An 11,587-nucleotide genomic window follows, 5' to 3' on the forward strand; every position below is an offset into this window, starting at 1 on the left:
TAATATACTATACTGTCTTGTATAAAAGGATGCATCTGGCGAACACTGGTCTAAAAATTCTTATTTGATAAATATTGTTATAAGGTCACTCTGTAGCTTATTTTTTGAGGTTTAAAAAATTTATATATAATAACTATAATATGTCTTTATTTTTCTTTTATGTCTTCTTTAGTAAATCTTTACTTATAGCCAGTGTTATAACTTAAAATCTCTTCACAGACAACTCACAGGGAGACTTTCACTCAGAATCTATGTAAAAACTGAACCAAAATGATTAAAGACAGTTTTAGACCATGAAAGAGAAATTACATATGTTGAATAAAAAAGCAATTTAAAGCAAATTACAAGAAACAAAATGAAATTTCAAAAATATATACTTTTACATGGAGTGCCATGGTGCACACCTATAATCCCAGCTACTTGGATCACTTGAGTCCAGGAGTTTGAGACCAACCTGAGTAACACAGTGTATTAGTGTGTTCTCATGCTGCTAATAAAGACACACCCGAGACTGGGTAATTTATAAAGGAAACAGGTTCAATTGAGAGTTCAGCATGGCTGGGGAGGCCTCAGGAAACTTACAATCATGGTGGAAGGGGAAGCAAACACATCCTTCTTCACATGGTGGCAGCAAGAAGTGCCAAGCAAAAGAGGGACAAGCCCCTTGTAAAACCATCAAATCTCGTGAGAACTATCACAAGAACAGCATTAAAGTAACTGCCCCCAGGATTAAAGTATCTCCTGCTGGGTCCCTTCCACCACACGTGGTTATGGGAACTACAGTTCAAGATGAGATTTGGGTGGGGACACAGCCAAACCATGTCACGTAGTGAGGCCCCTATCTCAAAAAAATGAAACATCATGTTATATCAACACACGGTAAGATAAAACAAGACACCAGAAAATAAATTCTGGTCTATACCTCACCTGTGTGCATAGGTAGATTATCTGTTGTTCCCAGGATTTAGCACATAGAAGTGGCATTGCTTCATATTTTTTCATGATGATTTTCAAAGGGTAAATGATCTCCCATATGACTATTTAAAAAATATATTTATTTTTCAATTGCTCAGTACATGTAAACTTCTTTAAAAATTAGCTTTTTCTTTTTTTTTTTTTTTTTTTGAGACGGAGTCTCGCTCTGTCGCCCGGGCTGGAGTGCAGTGGCCGGATCTCAGCTCACTGCAAGCTCCGCCTCCCGGGTTTACGCCATTCTCCTGCCTCAGCCTCCCGAATAGCTGGGACTACAGGCGCCCGCCACCTCGCCCGGCTAGTTTTTTGTATTTTTTTTAGTAGAGACGGGGTTTCACCGTGTTAGCCAGGATGGTCTCGATCTCCTGACCTCGTGATCCGCCCGCCTCGGCCTCCCAGAGTGCTGGGATTACAGGCTTGAGCCACCGCGCCCGGCCTAAAAATTAGCTTTTTCTTCTGTAAATACTTGTTTCTGACTTACACATCTCAAAGTTAAAATACTCTTTTTTTTTTTCTTTTTCTTTTATTGAGAAAGAAATAAAACTTGCTCTGTCACCCAGGCTGGAGTGCAATGGTATGATCTTGGCTCACTGCAACCTCCGCCTCCCGGATTCAAGCGATTCTTCTGCCTCAGCCCCCTGAGTAGCTGGGATTATAGGCTCCTACTACCATGCCCAGCTAATTTTTGTATTTTTAGTAGAGATAGGGTTTCACCACGTTGGTCAGGCTGATCTCGAACTCCTGACCTCAGATGATCCACCCGCCTCCCCGCCTCAGCCTCCCTCCCAAAGTGCTGGGATTACAGGCATGAGCCACCGTGCCTGGTCCAGTGTTTACCTTTCCCCCATATAGTTAGCTGATAAAAAAGCTTTTGTGTATATACCCTGCATATCACAATGGGGGTAAATTAAACTGAGATGGTTTTCATCCATATCTGAAACTCAAAAATCTTGATCAGTTGCTAATAAATTTCACACAGCCCACTTATATTTACAAAGTGAAGAGTAACCGATCTACTCAGAGCATGGGATCATTAGAATAAAACATTTGGGAAGTCTGTCCTTGAAGGACTAACACAAAAGTATGTTCTCATCTTTACACGAGGACTCTGGATTATTTTCCATGCTTTTGTGATGAAGTGCTGTTTTGTTATATAATTTTGACTTGGATTCTTCCCAATTACATCTGTTTATGTAATTTCAGGAGGAATACTGAACATCTGAGTCCTGGATGATACTATTATAGTAAACTAATAATTGCAGAAGTTTAAAAAAAAAAAAAGCTGCATCAATTGCACCATTGCACTCCAGCCTTGGTGATAGAATAAACCCCGTTTCTTTCTTTTCTTTTCTTTTTTTTTGAGACGGAGTTTTGCTCTTGTTGCCCAGGCTGGAATGCAGTGGTGCGATCTCGGCTCGCTGCAACCTCTGCCTGCTGGGTTCAAGTGATTCTCCTGCCTCAGCCTCCCAAGTAGCTGGGATTACATGCATGCTCCACCATGCCCAGGTAATTTTTGAATTTTCAGTAGAGACAGGGTTTCACCATGTTAGCCAGGCCAGTCTCAAACTCCTGAATTCAGGTAATCCACCCACCTTGGCCTCCCAAAGTGCTGGGATTACAGGCATGAGCCACCAAGCCTGGCTTCCGTTTCTTAAAAATATGTAGTCATCCAGCCTGGTCAACATGGAGAAACCCCGTTCCTACTAAAAATACAAAAATTAGCCAGGTGTGGTGGCGCACGCCTATAATCCCAGCTACTCGAGTGTCCGAGGCATGAGAATCACTTGAACACAGGAGGCGGAGGTTGCAGTGAGCCGAGATCACGCCACTGCACTGCAGCCTGGGAGACAGAGTAAGACTCTGTCTCAAAATAAAATAAATAAATAAGTAAATACATACATATACATACATAAAATACAAGAACATTACAAAATAGAAGTTTTCCTTATTTCATTTAACTGTTTTTTTTCTCTCCAGCTATTTTAATTGATTCAAAATGTTCAACATTATTTAGCAACTAGTATATGCCAGACATGGTTGTTAAGTATTGAGAATATAAGCAAATAATATGTAATTGAAAACCTGCATAAACAAAAACATGGTCTCTGGCTTCATCCTGGTTACAGTCTAAGTCCTGAGAACTTAAAGGGCAGGGATGAGTTTTATAAGCTTGGTACCTCGCTGGGTGCCTTGCACATGCAAGAACCACAGTAACACTCTCTGATGATACTGATGATGTCTGCACTGCCTATAGATCTTTCTTATTGGTAGAAGAGAGATTCTTCACGCTGTAATCAGATCATTTTACCTTTGAAAATAGACTTTGGCTGGGTGCAGTGGCTCACGCCTGTAATCCCAGCACTTTGGGAGGCCAGGGTGGGCAGATTACGAGCTCAGGAGCTAGATACCATCCTGGCCAACATGGTGAAACCCTGTCTATCAAAATACAAAAAATTAGCCGGGCGTGGTGGTGCACACCTGTAGTCCCATCTACTTGGGAGGCTGAGGCAGGGGAATTGCTTGAACCCGGGAGGCAGAGGTTGCAGTGAGCTGAGGTCGCGCCACTGCACTCCAGCCTGGCAACAGAGTGACACTCTGTCTCAAAAAAAAAAAAAAAAAAAAAAATAGACTTCAGCCCAGCCAGACCCGGTGGGTCACACCTGTAATCCCAGCACTTTGGGAGGCCGAGCAGGCAGATCACCTGAGGTCAAGAGTTCGAGGCCAGCTTGGCCAACATGGTGAAACCCTGTCTTTACTAAAAATACAAAAAATTAGCCCGGCATGGTGGCACATAATTGTAGTCCAGGTACTTGGGAGGCTGAGGCAGGAGAATCACTTGAACCTGGGAGGCAGAGGTTGCAGTAGGCCGAGATCCAGCCACTGCACTCCAGCCTCGACAACAGAGCGAGACTCTGTCTCAAAAAAAAAAAAAAGAAAAGAAAAAAGAAAAGACTTCATCCAGCAAGAAAGAAAGCTGTCATACCGGATTCCTGAAAGTCACTTGGAATCTCATCCTTTTTAGGAATCTCAATAGCCTTGTCTTACTGAAATAACAAAAATTGCAACAAGTTTCCACACATAGGCAAGGAGCTGTGGACCTTTGTAAACATTGCTCAGTGTCCAGTAATCCCATTGTTAGTTATTCACATGCAGAATAAATTCTCAAATGATAGCTCTTTGACATACACATTTTACACAAATTAGTTGATTAGTTATATACATAGCCTCAGGTTCTAGATGACAGGGCTTACTCTTCATCAGTCTTTCGTTTTTTTTTTTTTTTTTGAGACGGGGTTAGGCTCTGTCTCCAGGCTGGAGTGCCCTGGCGTGATCTTGGCTCACTGTAACCTCCACCTCCCAGGCTCAAGTGATCCTTCCACCTCAGCCTTCCAAGAAGTAGCTGAGACCACAGGCGCCCACCACCATGCCCAGCTAATTTTTTTGTATTTCTGGTAGAGATGGAGTTTCACCATGTTGCCCAGGCTGGTCTCAAACTCTTGAGCTCAAGTGAGCTGCCTGTCTCAGCCTCCTAAAGTGCTGGGATTATAAGCGTGAGCCACCATGACTGGCTTCCTCAGTCTTTCTGTAATAAAAAATCTTTTTTTTTTTTTTTTTTTTTTTGATACAGAGTCTCACTCTGTCGCCCAGGCTGGAGTGCAGTGGCATGATCTTGGCTCATCGCAATCTCCACCTCCCAGGTTCAAGCAGTTCTCCTGTCTCAGACTCCTGAGCAGCTGGGACTATAGGCGCGAGCCACCAGGCCCAGCTAATTTTTGTATTTTTAGCAGAGATGGGGTTTCACCATGTTGGCCAGGCCTGTCTCGAACTCCTGACCTCAAGTGATCTGCCTGCCTTGGCCTCCCAAAGTTCTAGGATTACAGGCGTGAGCCACCATGCCCCGCCCTTTCCGAAATAAAACTTAGCAAATGCTGATGTGAATTAGAAACAGCAGTACAAAGGAAAGAATACAAAAAACCCACTGGTAAGTGGTTCTGAAAATAAATCATACAATCACTATTCTCTTTGATGAAAATATTTTTTCAAGATGATAAACAAGCACTGCAGATACCTACCATTGTGTTGCAACTGCCTACAGTATTGAGCACAGTAACATACTACGCAGATTTGTAGTCTAGAAGCAATAGGTTATTCAATATGGCCTAGGGGTATAGTAGTCTACACCACCTAGGTTTATGTAAACATACTCTATGATGTTCACACAACGATGTAATTGCCTAATGATGCATTTCTCAGAACGTATCTCCACTGTTAAGTGATGCATGACTGTACGTTAATGTATCTGTGTTTTTCTGGGAGAAGGTTCCTATGACTTTCATTAGATTCTCAAAGGTGTTAATGATCCGAAAACTTCCTAAGAACTATGACCCCAAAAGAAAATAATCAGCACTCATATTCTAAGGAAACTAGCACATGGAATGAATTCAATAAATATTGTTAAATGAAATCTAAGTAAATAACTTTTATCTAGAGTATCATTAAACTTTTTTTTTTTTTTTTTTTGAGATGGAGTCTCGCTCTGTCGCCCAGGCTGGAGTGCAGTGGCCGGATCTCAGCTCACTGCAAGCTCTGCCTCCCGGGTTCCCGCCATTCTCCTGCCTCAGCCTCCCGAGTAGCTGGGACTACAGGCGCCTGCCACCTCGCCCGGCTAGTTTTTTGTATTTTTTAGTAGAGACGGGGTTTCACCGTGTTAGCCAGGATGGTCTCGATCTCCTGACCTCATGATCCACCCGTCTCGGCCTCCCAAAGTGCTGGGATTACAGGCTTGAGCCACCGCGCCCGGCCTTCACTAAACTTTTTTAATGCTGTCATCAGAAATATATGTTGAGTATGAAAGAAATCAGAGAAAAGAGGAGAAAAATGACAAATCAAAATGGAGTGACTACTACATGCAGGATAATGGTACAGGTGGTGGGAGGACTTTGTTAAGGTAATTTCTGCTTTTTAGGCACATATGATAAATGTGGGATGGTATGATAAAACATACAAAGTGGTGTAAGAATATTAGCAAAAGGAAAAAAGCAGTCAATGTATTTACAATATACACTAGCCTTTCTAAAGGGGATAGCCTCTGAGGGAAAAGCCTAGGTTTGAAGGAGTTTTTGACATATACAGGGTTTAACTGTGCCATCTGCAATAGGAAAAGACTAGAAGTATGAGGTATTGAATAGAAGGTATTGGAATAAATGAAAACTGCCCCTTCCTGCTCCTCTTTTTACAGTTTTCAGCTATTGCGAAGAGAGCACCAGGGCAATGCGAAGCAATCCAGCGGTTTCTGAAGGGCACACTCCCTGGCTCTGCCTCCTTATGCTACTTTTGTGTGCTGGGGGTTGGGGGCAGTTTGCTGACTTGACCAGAGGATAAGGAAATCACTCCTCCAGTGCCCTGAAACCATTACAGATTTTTATTTGTTTTTATTTTATTTTTATTTTTGGAGATGGAGTCTCATTCTGTTGCCTAGGCTGGAGTGCAGTGGAGCAATCTTGGCTCACTGCAACCTCTGCTTCCTGGATTCAAGCGATTCTCCTGCTTCAGCCTCCCAAGTAGCTGGGACTACAGGCATGTGCCACCACACCCAGTTATTTTTTTTGTATTTTTAGTAGAGACAGGGTTTTGCCATGTTGGCCAGGCTGGTCTCAAACTCCTGACCTCCAATGATCCACCCGCCTTGGCCTCCCAAAGTGCTGGGATTACAGGCATGAGCCACCCCGCGCCTGGTCCCATTGGATTTTGAAACAGGTATTAGCCTAACAAAGATCTTTCACCCAGAGGCAAATGCCTTGAAAAATTCCAGTTTATATTTGGGAAATGTCCCCAGTGGGAATATTTGAAAGCATAAAAGCACACCTCCAAGTCAGTGCTGCCGCTACTTCCTTCTGTGATGTTTCTGAGAAGTTCCAGCAGAAGGCCAAATCCAACTGGTGTCTAAACTCTTTCCCCATTTTGCTATTATGAGTTTTCTTAAAGTGAGGCATATCTGCAGCAACATATTTTACTTACTGGTGTCTTATTTTTTTACTACAGAAAAGTAACTAGGAAATACATGATGAGACCATTATTGGGGGGATAAAGCCCAGGAATTTAGTCCAACTATGGTGATATTCGTTGTTTGTCACTCTTCACCTCAAATATAGAGTACAAAAATACTACTGGGTGTAGTGGCTCATGCCTGAAATCCCAGCACTTTGGGTGGCCGAGACAGGAGGACTGCTTGAGCCCAGGAGTTCCAGACCAACCTGGGAAACATAGTGAGACACTGTCTCTACAAAAAATTAAAATTAAAATAATTAGCCGGGCATAGAGGCTGATACCTATAGTACTAGCTACTCAGGAAGCTTAGGTGGAAGGATCACATGCCAGGAGTTTGTGGCTGCAGTAGCTATGATCATGCCACTGCACTCCAGCCTGAGCGACAGAGTCAGACCCTGTCTCTAAACAAACAAGCAAAACAAAAATACTATCATTTATAAAAGTTATCATTCCTTGCATCTTCTTCTTCCCTAAACCCACTGCAACCACTTTCAGATCACAAATAACTTAGGGGCTGACCACTACAAACCATAAAATGGGTTCAACTTCCAGCTCTGGGTGAACCTGACAAGTTATTTATCCTTTGTAAGCCTAAATGCCCTTATTTGTGAAAAGGAGTAAATAACAAGGTTTTTGTGAACAATAAAGGAGACACTGCAAGTAAAAATATTGCATGGCATACTGTAACTGCTCAATAAGTATTTGCTATTATTCTTATTACTGCCTTCACTAGTGTCCGTATCTACAGTCCTTTGTAAAATTCACCTTGTGGCCAGGCATGGTGGCTCATGCCTGTAAAACCAGCACTTTGGGAGGTCTAGGCCGGTGGATCAACTTGAGGCCAGGAGTTAGAGACCAGCCTGGTCAACATGTTGAAATCTTGTCTCTACCAAAAATACGAAAGATTAGCTGGGTGTGGTGGTCACACCTGTAATCCCAGCTACTGGGAAGGCTGAGGCACAAGAATTGCTTGAACCTAGGAGCCAGAGGTTGCAGTGAGCTGAGACCGCACCACTGCACTCCAACCTGGGCAACTGAGCAAGACTCTACCTCAAAAAAAAAAAAAAAAGAAAGAAAAAGAAAAAGAAAAAATTCATCTTGCACTTTGCTAACACATTTGGCTTTTTCTTTTCCTTTTTTTTTTTTTTTTGAGACAGGGTCTTGCTCTGTCACACAGGCTGGAATGCAGTGGCATGATCACACGTCACTGCAGCCTTGACCTCCCAGGTTTAAGTGATCCTCTTGCCTTAGCCTCCTGCGTAGCTGAGACCACAGGCATGCACCACCATGCTCAGCTAATTTTTCTTTTCTTTTTCTTTTTTTGTATTTTTTGTAGAGAAGGGGTTTTGCCATGTTGCCAAGGCTGGTCTCGAACCCATGGGCTCAAGCAATCCACCCACCTCTACCTCCACCTCCCAAAGTGCTGGCATTACAGACAGGCATGAGCTGTGGCATCTGGCCATATTTGGTATTCTTTTTTTTTTTTTTTTTTCCTTTTTCAACTCATTGCTTGCTAACACATTGGATATTCTTAGATCACCTTTGAGTTTTGTCAGTTTCTTTTCAAAACTCCTCAGTGGATTCCCTGCATACAGGATAGTCTTATCTTCTTGCCTGGAATGTGTAGCCATTCCCTAACTGGCCTTAACAACCCTGATACCAGCTTGGTCTTTCATGATGCTCGTTAATAATAGACTACACTTCTTCCCCTTCCCCAACACACCCTGCTCTTTCAGACTCTTTGCCTTTGTTCCTGGTGTTCTGTGTGTGTGGAATGCCTTCTCTATGTACATCCATATGGGGTGCTGAAGATGCCACCTTCCCCCACAAGGCTCTGATCCCTTTAGCAGAGCAGACGCTCTCTGGACTCCTGAAATAACTTGTCGTTTTCTCCCATCTTGAAAAAGTGTTACTTAGGTTCACATTATCTCCCAACCTAAAATATAAATCCTTTAAAAACCAAGGTTCACGTTTGTTACATTTTACATACTCATGGCCCAGGGTCACACTCACAATCGGTACAAATACCCATAATGAAAGCAGAATGTGGTAACAGAAGACAGTGAAACAAAGTGCTGAGGGAGCCCAGCAGAGGAAGAGTTTATTTCATTTGCCTTCACATTTGAAGTAAATCTTTAAGGATATTAGAACTGTGTTGGGCAGAAATGATGGAAATCAGGAATCTAGGCTAAGGCAGCAACATGAATAAAGGTGGAGAGGGAAATGCACAACGGAAGAACAATTCATATGGCTAAAATTTCGGTGGCAGGTTGTTAGGACTGAAAAGGCAGATTATAGAGGGCCCTGAAGGAACTCCTAATTGCATTTGGACTCAATTTTGAGGTCATGGGAAGCTAATGAGGTTTTTGAGCTGGGAAATGACAGATGTGTGTTTTCGAAAAATGACTCTATCAGCTGGGCACACAATGGAACTAGGGATGAGACCATTAGTTTGCATGTGTGTGTCCCTCCAAAATTCATGTTAGAACTTAAACCCCAAGGTGATGGTATTAAGAGCTAGGGCTTTTGGGGGAGTGATTAAGTCATAAAGACTCCACCTTCATGAGTAGGACTAATGCCCCTATAAGAGAGGCATCAGAGAGCCGCTTGGCCCTTCCAGCTCTTCACCCACGTGAGGATACAGCATTTATGTCCTTTCACTCGTCTGCCTTCTGCCACGTGAGGATGCTGCAGCAAGGTGCCATCCTGGAAGCAGAGACCAAGCCCTCTCCAGACACCAAATATGCCAGTGCCTTGATCTTCAACTTCCCAGCCTCCAGAGCTGAGAAATAAATTTCTGTTGTTTACCAATTACCCAGCCTGTGGTATTTTGTTACAGTATCAGGAATGGACTAAGGCAAAGACCAATAGAGACTTTCGCAATAGTTAGGAAGACAGTAATGGTATCTTGAACTACAGTGGTGGCAGTGAGAATGTGAAGAGGCAAGATGTGAAAGGAGACAGAGTGGAAAGAGAACTTCAACAGGGTGATGGAGAAGAAGCAGGTGTTCTCAACCTGGAGTCTATGGAGAGAACTTAGGGGGGTCCCTAAACTTGCACAGAAAAATAGAACATCTTTATTTTCATTAACCTGTAAGTTAAATGTAGCATGTCTTCAATTACGAATACAGGCAACACACCAATGGCACCGGACTTCATCAGATTGGCAAAGGGATCCATGGCATAAAAAAGAACTTCTTCACTCTAAGGGCCTAAAAGTCTGGTAATGTCTTTACCAGAAACAAAGATTACAATTAAATACAAAAATTTTAAAACATTAAAAACAAAAACAAAACACAACAATGTGTGGGGACGGAGGGAAGGAAGAGTAGTAAAAACAGAAAAAGTTCTGTTTGACTTTAGATGTGCTGAGTTTCAGGTGTCAGCCCACCCTTATTTCGTAGGAGGACATCCGATTTCTTACGCCCAGTCGCCTTCAGCAGGGAACCTGAATCATCTCCATATAGTAGGAATCTGCATTTCCCATTCTGTTCCTCCTCCCATCTCTCCGCATTGAAAAGAGTCCAGGGGTGACCAACTGTCCTGGTTTGCCTGGGACAGAGGGGTTTTCCAGGACACATTCAATGCTAAAACCAGGAAAATCCAAGACAAACTATGATGAGCTCATCATCCTAAGAGGCCCTCAAATCTGGCACTGTATGCTAATAAGGCTATAATAATACTATCTACATTACAAAACTATGCTATTTAAGGTTTCTTTTAGATCTGAGTTTGTCCATCTGTTCTCATGAGATGGAAAATCCTGAAGGAAAATCTTCCTTTCATAAGGTCAGACTCAACAAATCCATTAGTAACTGCATATCATTATGTCAATAGTCCCACAATTTATACAGTTCTGGCACATCCACCTATCATGCAATCCTCACAAGAACTCCATGAGGTAGATTTGATACTCTTCCTATCACAGAAACCGAGGCTCTGCAAGATTTATTACTTTGCTTTACCTCACCCAGCAAGCAAAGTGGCCGGCTCCTAGCACTGCAGCTGTCAAAGAACACTGAGACACTGTGTGTTCTACAGAGACAAGAGTGGCTGTTGCTACACGGAGATTATGCAGAGTTGCAATTTCTTTCTATTGCCATGTCCAGGAACTCAGTGCTCTGCCACTGCACTGATTCACAATAATATGAAGTGTTAGTTTTAAGCACAAGGTACCCTAAGGTAAGGTGTCGGCTGACCTAAGGGAAAAGGCATAAAAGCCAAAAAATAAATGTCCCAAACCAGTAAGATTAAGCAAGAACAGCAATAATTTGCAAATGAAAATGTATGGCAAATGGTACAAAGACTATGCTCCCAGATGCAGCTCTAATTAGAAAATCTACACACGGTAGTAAGTGTACCTGTATTAGTCAATACAGAAAATCAACATGCCCGTGTGTGCCTGCGTTGATCGATCCAGGAATCTTAGCCGGGGATGGAACGGTGAAAGCCAGGATAGATAAACCACGGTAGTAACGTACTACTAATGCTCCATACACTTAAGGGAATGGCCCTGCCAGGTTTATTGGCCCTGCAATTCACCAGCTACCTCTTCCTGTCGCCATGG

This window comes from Macaca fascicularis, chromosome 7 (genome assembly GCF_037993035.2).
Source record: "Macaca fascicularis isolate 582-1 chromosome 7, T2T-MFA8v1.1".
In the NCBI taxonomy this organism is placed as follows: Eukaryota; Metazoa; Chordata; class Mammalia; order Primates; family Cercopithecidae; genus Macaca; species Macaca fascicularis.